Source organism: Pan troglodytes, chromosome 7 (assembly GCF_028858775.2).
Source record: "Pan troglodytes isolate AG18354 chromosome 7, NHGRI_mPanTro3-v2.0_pri, whole genome shotgun sequence".
Classification (NCBI taxonomy): domain Eukaryota; kingdom Metazoa; phylum Chordata; class Mammalia; order Primates; family Hominidae; genus Pan; species Pan troglodytes.
This window is the reverse complement of record NC_072405.2, coordinates 9161376-9175423: the sequence shown is the minus strand read 5'-3', so window position 1 is coordinate 9175423 and position 14048 is coordinate 9161376. Positions and strand designations below refer to the sequence as shown.

General features: G+C 45.0%; 1 long non-coding RNA gene across 1 annotated transcript in view; it reads right to left on the bottom strand.

The window, feature by feature from the left end:
• Nucleotides 1-257: 257 nt before the first annotated feature.
• The window catches only part of LOC129135632 (uncharacterized), a 66801-nt gene continuing 53010 nt past the window's right edge, over nucleotides 258-14048 (bottom strand). The window contains exons 2-4 of the long non-coding RNA XR_008536594.2: nucleotides 11010-11090; nucleotides 8386-8616; nucleotides 258-8307 (exon numbers count right to left, since the gene is read on the bottom strand). This is a non-coding gene — a long non-coding RNA (uncharacterized LOC129135632). The remainder of the gene's footprint in view (nucleotides 8308-8385; nucleotides 8617-11009; nucleotides 11091-14048) is intronic.

Below are 14048 nucleotides of genomic sequence, written 5' to 3'. Positions count from 1 at the left end.
ATACAATGCCTCTCGGAGCCACTCCTATCTCTGCCACGACCAGGAAACTGGAGAAGGTGCAGTCAGTGTGAAACTGTGGGGAGGCCCCATCGTGCCTGGCTGCAGAGCCACCCCGGACCCAAGTCTCCTTCTCACAGGGCACGGTGCAGACCCCAGCCCTGCAGCGGTGCCTCCCCTGCCGCCTAAAGAGCAAACGTGGCCTCTGAGCCTCCTTGTTTCTATAGCACAGAAAGCCAGGCTGCAGCAGGTGTGTGTGACTAGGGGCAAGCCGTGCACCCCGGCCACAGCCGTGCACCCCGGCGCAGTAGGAAGTGAGGGATCATGGACCACAGCCCAGGTCCTGGCAGGAAACAGGTGCCCTCGGAGAAGGGGCTCAGGCAGGTGTGAGGACGGGCTCTGGGAAAAGCCACGGCGGGGGGAGGGGTCAAGGGCATCCACTGAGGGGCAGAGCAGAGCCCCGCATTAGGAACCATGACTACCTGGGCAAGAGTGGCAAGGGAGACACAGACCGCACGAAAGGCTCCTGAGCAAAGCCACGCCCATGCATGGGAAGTGCAGCACCACCAACCCACAGCCGGAGCCAAAGATCTGGGCATCCCCGTCTGATCCTTTGCCCTCCCTCCCTCTTGGGTTCTGCCAGAGCCTTCGGGTGGCAGAACCTGATAAGGACCAGACCACCGAGGGGACCCCTCCAATGCTGCACCAGGAGATCAGCCCTGCAGGGCACAGAGCTCAGCAGGAAGAGGGAAGCCCAGATCTGGCAGGAGAAGGGAGGATTTGGACACAGATGAGTGGCAAGTGCACACACACATCACAGAAGAAAACACGCGTTTGCTACAGTCAGTTTCTGCTGCAAGTTCCCAGCTTAGATCTGGTTTTTGACTTCTTACTCTTTTACCAGCTATGCCTCCTTTATCCTCATCCAGCAGCTGGGCTGGCAATTGTTACCTGGTAAGTGGGACTAAAGGTCTCCTCTTGAGCCCTGGGAGGTGCTGCCTGAAAGGAGTTGTTCATTGCTTTCCACTCTGGAGTTGACAATGCTGCCAAGTATTTCAGAAAATCATCTGGGATGACAAATGCTTCTTCCTGCCTGCAGTGTGGTGGAACGATCTCATTTTCAGCACCCTGTTAATCAACTGACCCCCAGAACCCCGCAACCAGTGGGATTGTGTAACTTTCCCACACAGCACAGAACACATTGTAGAGATGAGATCCAATCACACACAGGAAGATAGAAATGGCACGCCTGGGAGCCCTTGCTACATTGTTCGACTTTCCAACAACCAGCTTTTGATATTAATACCTACAAAATAGTGGAACTGATAAATTATTAGCTCTGAATTACTGTATAATATTATCCTTCTTTTCTTGACAGCAGCAAAATTGGTCAAAAAGAGAATATTGGGCATGTGATCAGTCAATATGGTTACTGTTAGAATGCTTCCAATTAATAAAACATAACTCTCTACACCCACTGGCTCTGCACTCCTTTGAATAGTTTGTTCATTTCAGAACCAACAGAGGGGATTGTGCGAGTAAATATAAAATAATTAGGTTTAGAGTAATTTAACAAATCATTATTTAAATGTTCTGAGATTTGTAGTCTAAAGTAACTAACAGTCAACAGAAAGACAACATTCAAAATTGTATAGACTGGTACTATGCCATTTACAAGGGGGAAATGATAGCCACTGTGTTGATGTAATTTGTTTCAATTTTTTTGAATTGTATTAAGTCAAGAAATGTACATCATCTAGATATCAGTTTAATGACACAAATTTCAGCTCAGAAGCTAGAATGCAAGTCCACAAGGACAGTCCTGACTGCATATTTCTGAAGTTAATTTACACTAGGTGCTGATTCTATTTTTCCTTCAATTTTGATTGGCTTGTCTGCAAGTACTTGTGATTTTTTTCCTACTTGATGCTGAACATGATTCTATTTCCCAAGAACCTTTGTGCCATCAGTCCAACGTGATGAGTTGCCAACAGGTTTGAATTTGGCGTCCATGGAGAGATGAGCCACGAGCGCAGTGCCGAGCTGTGTCTGTCTTTGCTTGTCCTCTTGTATTTCCCCTTGGCCCGTTTATTTATGTAATTTTAAAAGTTTGTTTCCTGTCTCTTGAATCGTTGTGGAGCAGGAAGAAGACTTCATAAGTAAGACTAGAATAAAATCAGGTCATCCACGTGAATAATTCCCATGATTTTCTATCTGCATTCTTACTCACAAGCTCCACTTTGATGCAACTCTTTGCATCAAGATCTAGAAAAAGGTATGCATTTTCATTTAAATGAAAAATATCTCAAAGAACTAAGAATGACGCAAAGACGCTTCCTCATACCTAATTCCAAAATTTACTGTGCCCCATCAAAAGCTCTTCTGTGAGTTTATGTGTGGCTGCGAACACAAACTCTTCCCTTTCATCCTCACCATCCCCTTTCTTCAAGATACCACTCGTAGCAAATACACATACATACGCACACAAACACACATGCACACATATACACGTGAATGCACACACAGAACATACACACAGAGACACAAACACATGCACACACATACATGTACATATGTACACAAACACACATGCACACATATACACATGCACACATGCACAGCATCATGCACATCCTTTGTTTAGCCCCCACAAAACTACAAAGCAACGGCCCACCTGCACACAAAAAACATGCACACACATACATGTACATATGTACACAAACACACATGCACACATATACACATGCACACATGCACAGCATCATGCACATCCTTTGTTTAGCCCCCACAAAACTACAAAGCAACGGCCCACCTGCACACAAACAACATGCACACAGACACAAACACATGTGAGCACATATGTACATATGTACACAAACATACATGCACATGTATATACTCATACACACAGACACACATGCACACACATAGACATAAACACATGTACATATGTACACATATACATACATACCTGCAAATATACACATGCACATCTACACACATACATGTACATATGTACACACATACACACCTGCACATTGCATAACATGTACACATAAATACAGCATGCACATGGACACACATACATGTACCTATGTACACAATGCACATGCACTCATATAAACACACATGCATACGCACATACACATGCAGAGACACACCTATACATATGCACACACGCATGCACACACATACACACAAGTACATATGCGCACATATGTACACACATGCATACCTACACATGCACACACACCTATACATATGCACACACATACACACATTCCCATGCATATACATATGCACACACACTAGCACACACTCATACATATACACACATACACATGCACGCACACACACGCATATCACCTACACAGTGCACACACACACATATAAACACATATGTATGCACACACTCACACACTCCACCCAGGAGGATGCAGAAATTTCTACTCCCCATAGTATTAGAGAATATAAGAGCCAGGCCTAAGGAACTGGAAATGGAAAATAACCGTGAAGATCTCGTGAAAACATCCTCCAGTCACCAAGGACAGCAGAGCCTTCACAGCACCCTCATTAAGCGCCTGCCTGATGGCAATTTTTATAGAGGTATATTAAACTGTTTACGATTAAAATGGATCTTTGAAGTAATTAATAGTTTGCCCTGGTAATTTCATCACATTTTGCTGCCGGATGGCAATTATGATTTAATTACGATCTCCTGATGAAGAACATATTAGATAATTCTTCAGATAATTTCCCTTTTATTCCTGATTAGGGAGCAAGGTTAGGAGAGATACAGGGTTATGGCTTTGCTGTAATCTAATTTTCCTACTTTGAAAATAGAAGGTTTTCCGGGCTTTAAAGTTTGCTAAGAGGAGACTGAGAAATGGCGACAGACGTCACATCTGCACGGTGTCCTCTGTCCTTTAGAACAATGACAGGTCCCGAGGACTCTCGGCACCGAAGGAAACTGGATGGCTGCTCTTTCATTAACGTGGAGACTCAGAAAATGCAACAGATGGGGACGCAACAGATACTTCTCCCTGGATTTCCTTCCCTGAGATATGAGGGGTTCAGAAATACGGAAGAAAAACCTGCAATAATGAGAACAGCAGGGGAATTCCCATCGCAGCCAGAGGTCTCCGGGTAGGAATGCAGGCGGGCATGGAGGGGAACTGACTCCACGCACACCTGCCACTCACAGGTGAAGCTCACAGACGGCCATGGGAGGTAGGGGAGCCTTTCCAGTTCCCAGTCAGACTCAGCTCCCTGAATGCAGGGCCCCGCTTTACACCCCGAATGTGACTCAGAATTCCTGGTGCTCTGAGACAAGCTCTGAGTAGCTTGTCATTAAATACCTGAGGAGTTGAATGTATGATAATAAATAGGATATTGGAACTGGAGTACCATGTCAGCATCTGGTTTGTTATTTTCCTTTTCTCTTTAAAAAATCATCTCTTTGTGTGTTTGCAGCCCTTTCTTGACCACTTCTTCTTTTCCATTTTTTTTTTTTTCTGTTTCCTCAGCTTTTCCCCTATCTGTCTTGAAGGACAGGTGCTGAGTATCTGATTTTCCACGTCAGTACAACTCTATTCATCACCATGCGAGGCTCTGGCCTGGGGGCGGAGTGGACAGAGTATTCACCCCTCCCGGGGCCGGCTGTCCATCACCTCCACTGCATCCCGAATGCAGGTTGTCAGCCCAGCTGTCTGATTTCCCACGGCGGAGAGCAGGCTTGCGTGGAGGCGGATGCGTGAGGGAAGGAAAGTGGCTCCCCAGCCTCCAGCCATCATGCAGCGTTGCTCGGTGTTCTCACAGGCGCGGCCCTTGTACCTCTGCACGTGCTTTTGAAATTCAGATACTTTAACATTCTCACAGAATAGACAGTGCATATTGAGAGAAACTCATATATTACTGCACCAGAAACCATCCATTCAGCCAAAAATTACATGCAGGGTTATAGTTAGGTATACTAGTGGTCTGGCTTGCAAAAATTAAAAGGCCAGAACCAAGCCAGATTCCACTCCGGATGAAACTACTTGGTTCATATCATGACAGGCGTCAGGAAGTCGCCTTCCTCTTCTCAAACACTCCGCTGACTTGACTGAACTTCAGATTATGTAAAATGCCTTTGGATTTTCCAGTCGTTAATGCATGTGTAGTGAGACACATAATGGATCCGTGTTCTATTACTATACTAGGGTGTAAGCCTTTCCTGGGTTACTGGCACAGCCACACGACAGAGCTGGAGGCTCTAAAACAGTCCCCTCTGAAGGCTCGGAAACCAGCGCTCTCTGCTGATGAAAGAGCAGAGCCATCTAGATCCAGGAGACAGAAACGGAAAACCCCAGTTGGGTGAGGAAAAGAACCTACCGATTTCCAAGAAACTGGAAGTATCATGAAGAAAAATTGTCCAGTAACAATAGCAAAGTCCTTTTCACAGGGCTTAAGAGTGCAACCTCAGCACTTTGCATATTGATGGCAGAGAGGAGAAAAAAACCCACATGCTGTAAAACACAGGTGTTGGAAGGAAACACCACTACAGGAGTCTGAGAAAGGGAGGCAGCCAGAGAAACAAGGCCAGGTGCAGGGGCTCAGACCCGAAATCCCAGCACAAGAAACAGGGCTGGGCGCCGGGGCTTACACCCGAAATCGCAGCACAAGAAACAGGGCCGGGCAAGGGGACTCACACCCAAAATCCCAGCGTGAGAAACAGGGCCAGGCATGGAGGCTCATAGCTGAAATCCCATCGTGAGAAACAGGGCCGGTGCGGAGGCTCACACCCGAAATCCCAGCACAAGAAGGGCATAAAGGCAGGTGCCTGTGGTCCCAGCAACTTGGGAGGCTGAGGCAGAGGGATCACTTGAGCCCAGGAAGCCGAGGCTGCATTGAGCCAAGATTGTGCCACTGCACTCCAGTTTGGATGACAGAGTAAGACGCTGTCTCAAAAAAAAAATTAATTTAAAAATAAAACAAAGCAAATCCCAATGAATAAGCTGCTTGTGCAACCCCAGAGCCAGCCAGGGAATTCCTCCTACTTGATACTGTGAGCTGGGACACTGGGGCTTTTCTGCCTTTTGATTTGAACTGAAGTGTTGGCTCTTCCTGGGTCTGGTGCCTGCCAGCCTTCAGACTGAAACTCACACCTTCACCTCCCCAGTCTCCAGCCCATTGACTGCAGGTCTCAGGATGTGTCAGCCTCCATAATCAGGTGAGCCAATTCCTTGCAATAAATCTCTTTAGATATATAGATACAGATACAGATAGGTATAGATAAAGATACAGATAATAGGCATAGATACAGATAGTTATAAATAGATATACAGATAGGTATAGATATAGATACAGATACAGATAGGTATCGATGCAGACAGAGATAGATACAGATACAGACAGGTGTAGATATAGATACAAACAGGTATAGATATAGATAAAGATAGATAGATATAGATAAAGATAGATATAGATATAGATACAGATAGGTATAGCTACAGACACAGATAGATAGAGATAGATACAGATAGAGATAGATATAGATAGACAGGTAAGATATAGACACAGATAGGTATAGATATAGATACAGATAGGCATAGATGGAGACACAGATAGCTATAGATACAGATAGGTGTAGATATAGACACAAATAGATACAGATACACAGATAGGTCTAGATACAGACACAGATAGATCTAGATATTGATACATAGATACAGAGAGGTATAGATAAAGACACAGATAGATATAGATACAGACAAACATAGGTGTAGATATAGACATACATAGAGATACAGATCCTATTGGTTCTGTTTCTCTGGGGAACTCTGACCAATAAAACAAGTCTTTTAAATTAAACAAAGTCCAACTGTAATCCTGGGATTTTGACCCATACTTGGTGGTAAACTGCACACTCAGATTGTGAGTAGGGCGAGCAAACAGAGGCTGCCCAATTGTCCCCACATACACACATGAGGGCCGCATGGCGGCCCCCACCAGCCTCTGTGGCTGCAGCAGCCTCTGACCCAACCAATGGGAGCTTCTGCCCTCCACAGAACATGCTCGTGATAGTTAATGTTGAGTGTCAACCTGATTGGATTGAAGGATGCAAAGTATTGTCCTGGGTGTGTCTGTGAGTGTGTTGCCAAAGGAGATTAACACTGGAGTCAGTGGGCTGGGAGAGGCAGACCCACCCTCAGTCTGGGTGGGCACCATCTATTCGGCTGCCAGCACGGCTAGGATAAAAGCAGGCAGAGGAAGGTGGAAGGACTGGACTGACTGAGTCTTCCGGCCTCCATGTTTCTCCCATGCTGGATGCCTCCTGCCCTTGAACATCAGACTCCAAGTTCTTCAGCTTTTGGACTCTTGGACTCACACCAGTGGTTTGCCCGGGGCTCTCAGGCCTTTGGCCACAGACCGAAGGCTGCACTGCCGGCTTCCCTATCTCTAAGGTTTTGGGACTCGGACTGGCTTCCAGGCTCCTCAGCTTGCAGACGGCCTATTGTGGGACCTCACCTAGTGATCATGAGTCAATTCTCCTTAATAAACTCCCCTTCGTGTATACACCTATCCTATCAGTCCTGTCCCTCTAGAGAACCCGGACTCATACAATGCTTCAGCGGAACACCGACCAGCAGGCTGGGTGCTTCCTTCTCTCCTGGCCAGGGCAGTACCCGAGGAAGGCTTGGATACAGGGGCCAGGTAAGAGCTATGGGGGTAGAAACAGGATCATGGCAGCAGAGAAACAGGAGGCCGACGCCTGCGCTGCCCTGGCCGTGCAAGCCAGACCAGATGGGGTGGGGAACAGCGCCCAACGCGGCCGCTTCCCTACTGCCTGCTCTCCACCATTGGTGTTAATTCGCCGATGCCTTTCCACACAAAGGCCCTGTTGTCTTCTGCATACTACACATTTTATTCTTGGAACCCGTCCTCAAGGGTGTAACTCCCCCGGCCATGCAGAGGCTGGCGGGGCTGCCCTGTGTCAGGGCCTCCACGCCATCATCAGCCTCTGGCCCCTCCATCAGGACCACCCCTGTGCCCAGCCATGCTTTCCATTCACCGCGAGGCCTCACTCTGCCATGAGCGGTAAACATCTCCTCTCTCTAGGCTTGATTCTGACGCCTGAATCCACGAAGCCCTGTTCCATGGGGGCTATCAGCATCCTGGGGTCCTTCCGTACAGTTCTCTCCCAGGTTTTTACGTTCAGTGTTAGGGCTTCAGAAATAATATCAGGGGCCAGTGTGAGCCCTCAGCATGAGTCAGATGGTGGAGTGTCATCCTGGGGACTCTAGTCTCATGGCCATAGTTCACGACATGCTGTAAGTTAAGGGAAGAAGGGTTACTGTGTTTTTCCACCAGGATTACCATCAAAAACACTACCTGAAAAGTACATACCAAAACACTAATGCAGTTCCTGCCTCTCATTCAGTAGAAATAACACGGAAGAGGGTCTCGCTCTGGGGTCTCTTTGATGCATATTCATTTCTGATTAAGATCTCAAAAAGGAACAGGAGCGGTTTAACTGCTGACAGTTTCAGGCACACCAGAGCTGCTGCAGATTATCTGCTCCAACCACATCATTTTATGGACCTGGTCTTTCAGGACCAGAAAGTTGAAGGAAGATTCCTGCAGTCACAAGAGAAATAATTACAAAACCAGGACTCAGATCCATGCCTCTCGACGTTTTGTTCCAATGCGAGAATGAGCATCTTTATAAGACTAAGGCCAGCGTGAAAATTTTCTCTCTCTGGATTCCTGCTCTTGATGAGCAACCGCAGGTGTTTTTTATTTTGATTATTTTTGTTCCTAAGCAAATAATTACCTATTAATCTTTTTTAATCAATTAAGCTATAGTTCTTCATTTCAAGGAATCTCATTAAAAGTAATGGTCTTTTCCTGGGGGAATTTAATCTGTTTTCTTTATTTAAATGTTTATTTTTATAACACCTTCAAAAAGCCTGAAGCGGAAAGGGAATAGTTCTGATGGCACAGGGGTGATTTGTGACTGTGTCATCGCCATTGTCAGTGTTACACTAATATCATTTTTATGAAATGGAATTTTTTTCCGTATTTTACAAATTGGTAAGTGTTATTGCCTCTTTTAAGAAATTTCAAGCTATAGAATATGAAGCACTGTCTAGAATCATTTTCCACCTTTATTTCTGGAAGTGCTTCTGGATTATTGGTGCTCCTAAGTGAGCGTGCAGCAGGAAAGGTCTGTGTTTTGGCTCCGTGGAGGCATGGGGACTTGGTCCAGGGGTGCCGTCCCCACGTCTGAGATGGCATGTCTTACATCAAGAGGCAGCAAGAGAGGAAGCCAGCGCTGATCATCCTGAGAGGGCTCAGTCGGAGACTCACGCTGTACGGTAACTTTTCAGATCCTTTATTCTTCTCAGCAGCAGGTTATCTTTGTCAAATCAGAATTTACTCAGAAGCACATGGGAAAGCCATGAATCCACATTTGCTCTGGTTGAGTTGGGGCTTGGACGACCGAGACCACGCTCCTCACCATGGTTACCCATCCAGGGAAGACTCAAAGAGGGCTCTTCAGAAACTCTAGGACTCACTGGAGCAGACTGAACATTCCAGATGTAATCAAACCGATTAATTTTGCAGATGAGGACAGTAAAGCTGAGAAAGCCCGGCCCACCCAGCTGAACTCCTCAGTATGCTGGCTCATGGCCGTGGCCAGAATCCACGTGCTCCCAGCTGCCCTCTACCTCGGGGCCATTTTCAAGCACACCAAGATTCTGATTCTGATGTCTGAATCCACGTGCTGAATCAGATTCAGGTATGTGTCTCCAGATCACAGTTCTTCTGTGGATGAGCTGTCAGTGGGGCTGACCCCTGAGCACTCCAGCAGCGGGGCCAGGCACAGGTGCAGGGCCCCATCCACCCCCAGCCAGGCCCTTAGCCCCAGGCCCCACGTCCTGTCTCTACAACCGCCTCCCAGCTCTGCTGATGGAAAGCAAGTGGGGGTGGGGTTTTCCCAGCTGGGTCAGCTCTATCAGTAGCTTGCTGAGGACCCTGTCACTCAGAAGTAAGACCCTGCAGCCTCCACTGCAGGAAAGCCACCGTGAGAGGCCGGTGTCAGAGGCCTCAGGGCTTTTCCAGGACTTTTCAGCAACAGAAACCTGGGAGTTTGATCCTAATAAAATCAGAGCTGGGAACGATGCATGCCACACAGCTGTTCTAGGAAACTACCAGAACCTATCTTTAGCCCCACTGGCATGGACACAGCTTCCTCACAAGCCGGGTGTGTCTTTGAAGAGACTGGTGCCTGGAAGGGACTTTGTACTGTAGAATAATTTTTTAATTAAAAATATATAAAACTTTTACTGTATCTTTTATGTCTCCAATATATTAAAGAAATTGCTTACTGTATCAACCAAATGATTCAGATTCAACACCAGTTAATATGAAATCTAGGAAACAGGTTGTAAAAGGTCAATTAAGAAAAGAAAATGAATTAAAGAAAATGCACAAAACAACAAACACCCAAAGATGTTCAGCTCAAATATAAACAGGTTAGTTTCATCATATAATTGCTGGAGTAACTTGTTTTTTAATAAAAATAGGAACTATGTATAATATATCATGTAGCAAATTGTTATTATAATTGAGTCATTTTTAAGTAGCCAAATAATTAATATAGTCCTGTTTTAATTGTTCCCTGTATAGAAGATATTTTTCAGAGTGCACAATGAAAAATAGTAACTTGCTCTTAAAACTCAGTTGATTGAATGACCTGTATGAGGGATAACATTTACCAGAGTTGGGTGATGCTTAACTCTCTGAGTGAAATGTACAAGCCTCATTAAAAATTAATGAAAACCTCAGTGATGTTATCATTCATTTCCCCTCTTCCCATCAGAAATTAGTGTATGAACTCTAAACTCTACATGAAGTCTAAACTCTACGCATTACAGTACAGTGTAACTGGTAATATAACCTAAGATCTGAGAGATTTTTTCAGAAACAGTCTTGTCTAAAATTAAAAATTGAATTATTATTCTTACCTAGAATTCTCCTTAAACTGGAATCAGTCTTCATAATGTGGAGGAATTGAAAGAACATCAGTCAACTTTTCCTTTAAATATCTAAGGATTTTTAACAGAAAAAATGGTTTCTTAGCAATTCAGTTAACAATAATTATAAGATGGCAGAAACAATGGCCAAACTTCCAGGTAAGAAAGCAAATGCTTTTCAAACACTTTAAAAGTTCTGATTTACATAAAGGCAATTAATATGTTAATTATAAACAAATCCCATTCATCTATTAATTCAAGTCTTATCCACAGTTGAAGTTCAACCTCCTTCAACTTTCCGTGTGTGATAAAATCTATAAAACTCCTTCTCTGCACTGCTCTGTATCCCAGATGTATGGTACCTCTTAATCATGATAATAGTAAATTTGAACATTAATAAGTGTTTGCTATACATCAGGCACTTCGTTAAATACCTGACTGCAACCTTATGTGGTCTTTTATTCCACAAATAATTACCAAGTTCCTAACTCTGTTCTAAGTGCCAGTGATAAAATAATGAGCACACATAGTACTGCCTTCATGGGGCTCAAAGGCTAGAAGGTTGGAGGAAAGACAGGCACATAGATAAATATGGAAAATAAGCATGCTGTTAGGAGGTGGATATGCTTTCATAAACAAGGCACAATTATTGCCCCTGTTTTATAATGAAGGAGCTGGTATTAAGGTAACTTGTTTGAGGAAACAGGGTTAAAAAGCCACAGATGAGGAATTTAATTAGCAGTTTGTCAAACTCTACAGCCAAACTCTTAATCACTGTACTTTGTTACTTGACCATGACTTGTATAGAGTAATATATACATATACACAAATATGCATAATATACACACATAACATATATTTATATAATATACATTATGTGCATATATACATATATATACTGTGTGTGTGTGTGTGTGTGTCTGGGGTTGCTTTCTATTAATTAGGATCAGTTACTCATTAATTCATTCAAAAACGTATATCAAGTGCCTGGCTTGGGTCAGACATTATAAATACAGAAATGAATAAATATGGGCTTTGCCTGCTTGTGGCTTATCTCAATCAGACTTCACAGGTGGAAGGAAGGAAGGAAGGAAGGAAAGGAGGAAGGAAACAGGAAGGAAGAAAGGAAAGAAGGAATGAAGGAGGGAGGAGGAAGGGTAGGGTGGCAGGGAAGGAGGGAGGAAGGGAGGAGGAAGGGAGGAAGGGAGGAAGGGAGGAGGAAGGGAGGAGGAAGGGAGGAAGGGAGGAAGGGAGGAGGAAGGGAGGAGGAAGGGAGGGAGGGAGGAAGGGAGGGAGGAAGGAAGGAAGGGAGGGAAGGAGGGAGGGAAGGAGGGAGGAAACAGGAAGGAAGGAAAGGAAGGAAGGAAGGAAGAAAAAAAGGAAGGAAGGAAAGAGTGAGGACTACTGCATTTGTTGCTGCCTCTGAAGGAGCCCAGACAGAGCTGATGGCCCCTGCAGCAAGCGAGACCTCCTGTTCACCTGGCGAGGTCCTGTTGTTTGACCAATATTGTCTCCTTCAGTCCTCACAAGTTACTAAATATCAGCAAATTGGAATGGTTTTCATAAGAATAAGTAAAGGAAACATTAGTCATTTATTAAAGAACACAGCAGACACGTGGCCTACTATTATGAGTTATTTGCATTGTGAAGAAGGATATGAATATGGCAGCTCCTGTAACTGGCAGAGTCTCCAATCTTTGCTTCAGTCAAAAGCCTGCTGGCCAGGTGTGGTGGCTCATGCCTGTAATCCCAGCACTTTGGGAGGCCAAGGCAGGCAGATCACCTGAGGCCAGGAGTTAGAGACCAGCCTGGCCAACATAGTGAAACCCCATCTCTACTAAAAATACAAAAATTAGCTGGGCATGGTGGCAGGTGCCTGTAGTCCCAGCTACTCAGGAGGCTGAGGCAGAAGAATCGCTTGAACCCGGGAGGTGGAGGTTGCAGTGAGCCGAGGTCACGCCACTGCACTCCAGTCTGGGCGACAGAGTAAGACTCCATCTCAGAAAAAAAAAAAAAAAGAAAAAAAAAAGGCTGTTGCCATCTTATCTCTAAAGCCACCAAGTTGACTATCTTAAAAGCATGCCTCGATTCACATTTGAAGTCTTAACCAAGCCCTGTCCTATGGGGGCCTGCAATGTTCTCAGGTCTGTCTAAATGAATATTATTTGGGGGTACATTTTTTACTTGTCCTTTCAGCGCCATTGCTTGCTAATGATCATTTTTGGAACCTGCATCATTTACAGACAGACGTTAAATTCTCCACCCCAGCCAGGAGCTCTAATCCGCCCCTCCTCCTCCCAGGCTTTCTGCAGCTCCACTTCATCTCCTGAGATGTTTTCTCAGTGCTGCATTTTTAAAGCAAGGAACATCCTTCTTATTTTAATCTCCCTTCCTCCCACTTCTTTACTTGCACTGTTTGGATAAATAACTTCAACTTGGAGAGAATGATAAACATGGATCAAAAACAACAAAAGAAGCAAATGACTTCCTACCTACAATGCGGCATAACAGAACTAATCATCTCCAGACATCCACCTGATTTACGGGTGCAAAAAATGCCCGTCTCAGGATGTGTTTAATTCCAGAACGTGTACTGGGAACACTGAATTTAAAGTAATTAACTAGGTGTCTAGTTTTTTTAATAATGCCATTTGAAATGCAGCCACCCCTGTGGGCCGTGGGGGCGGGGCTGAATGAACAGTGGTATGATCTGGAGGGAACATGGTGAGTTTTCAAAATCACATCTCATGTGATTGTGGCCTCAGCTGGGATCAGAGCTCCCGTACTGCGGAACGCTGAGGAACAGGCAGCCTGGACCAGAGGGCTAAGCTACCACACCACCGCACAGGATGAAATTCATTAGCTTTCTTTCCTATCTTTCCATAACCTGGGTGTGAACAACTTTTGCACATTAAAACTTTTGACTTAGATGGCACACACACCCCCGACTTCAGAACAGCCAATAGAAGCTTTATAGTCCACAGCAAACTGTTGGGCTGTAAAGCTTGTATTGGCTATTCTGGAGTGTAA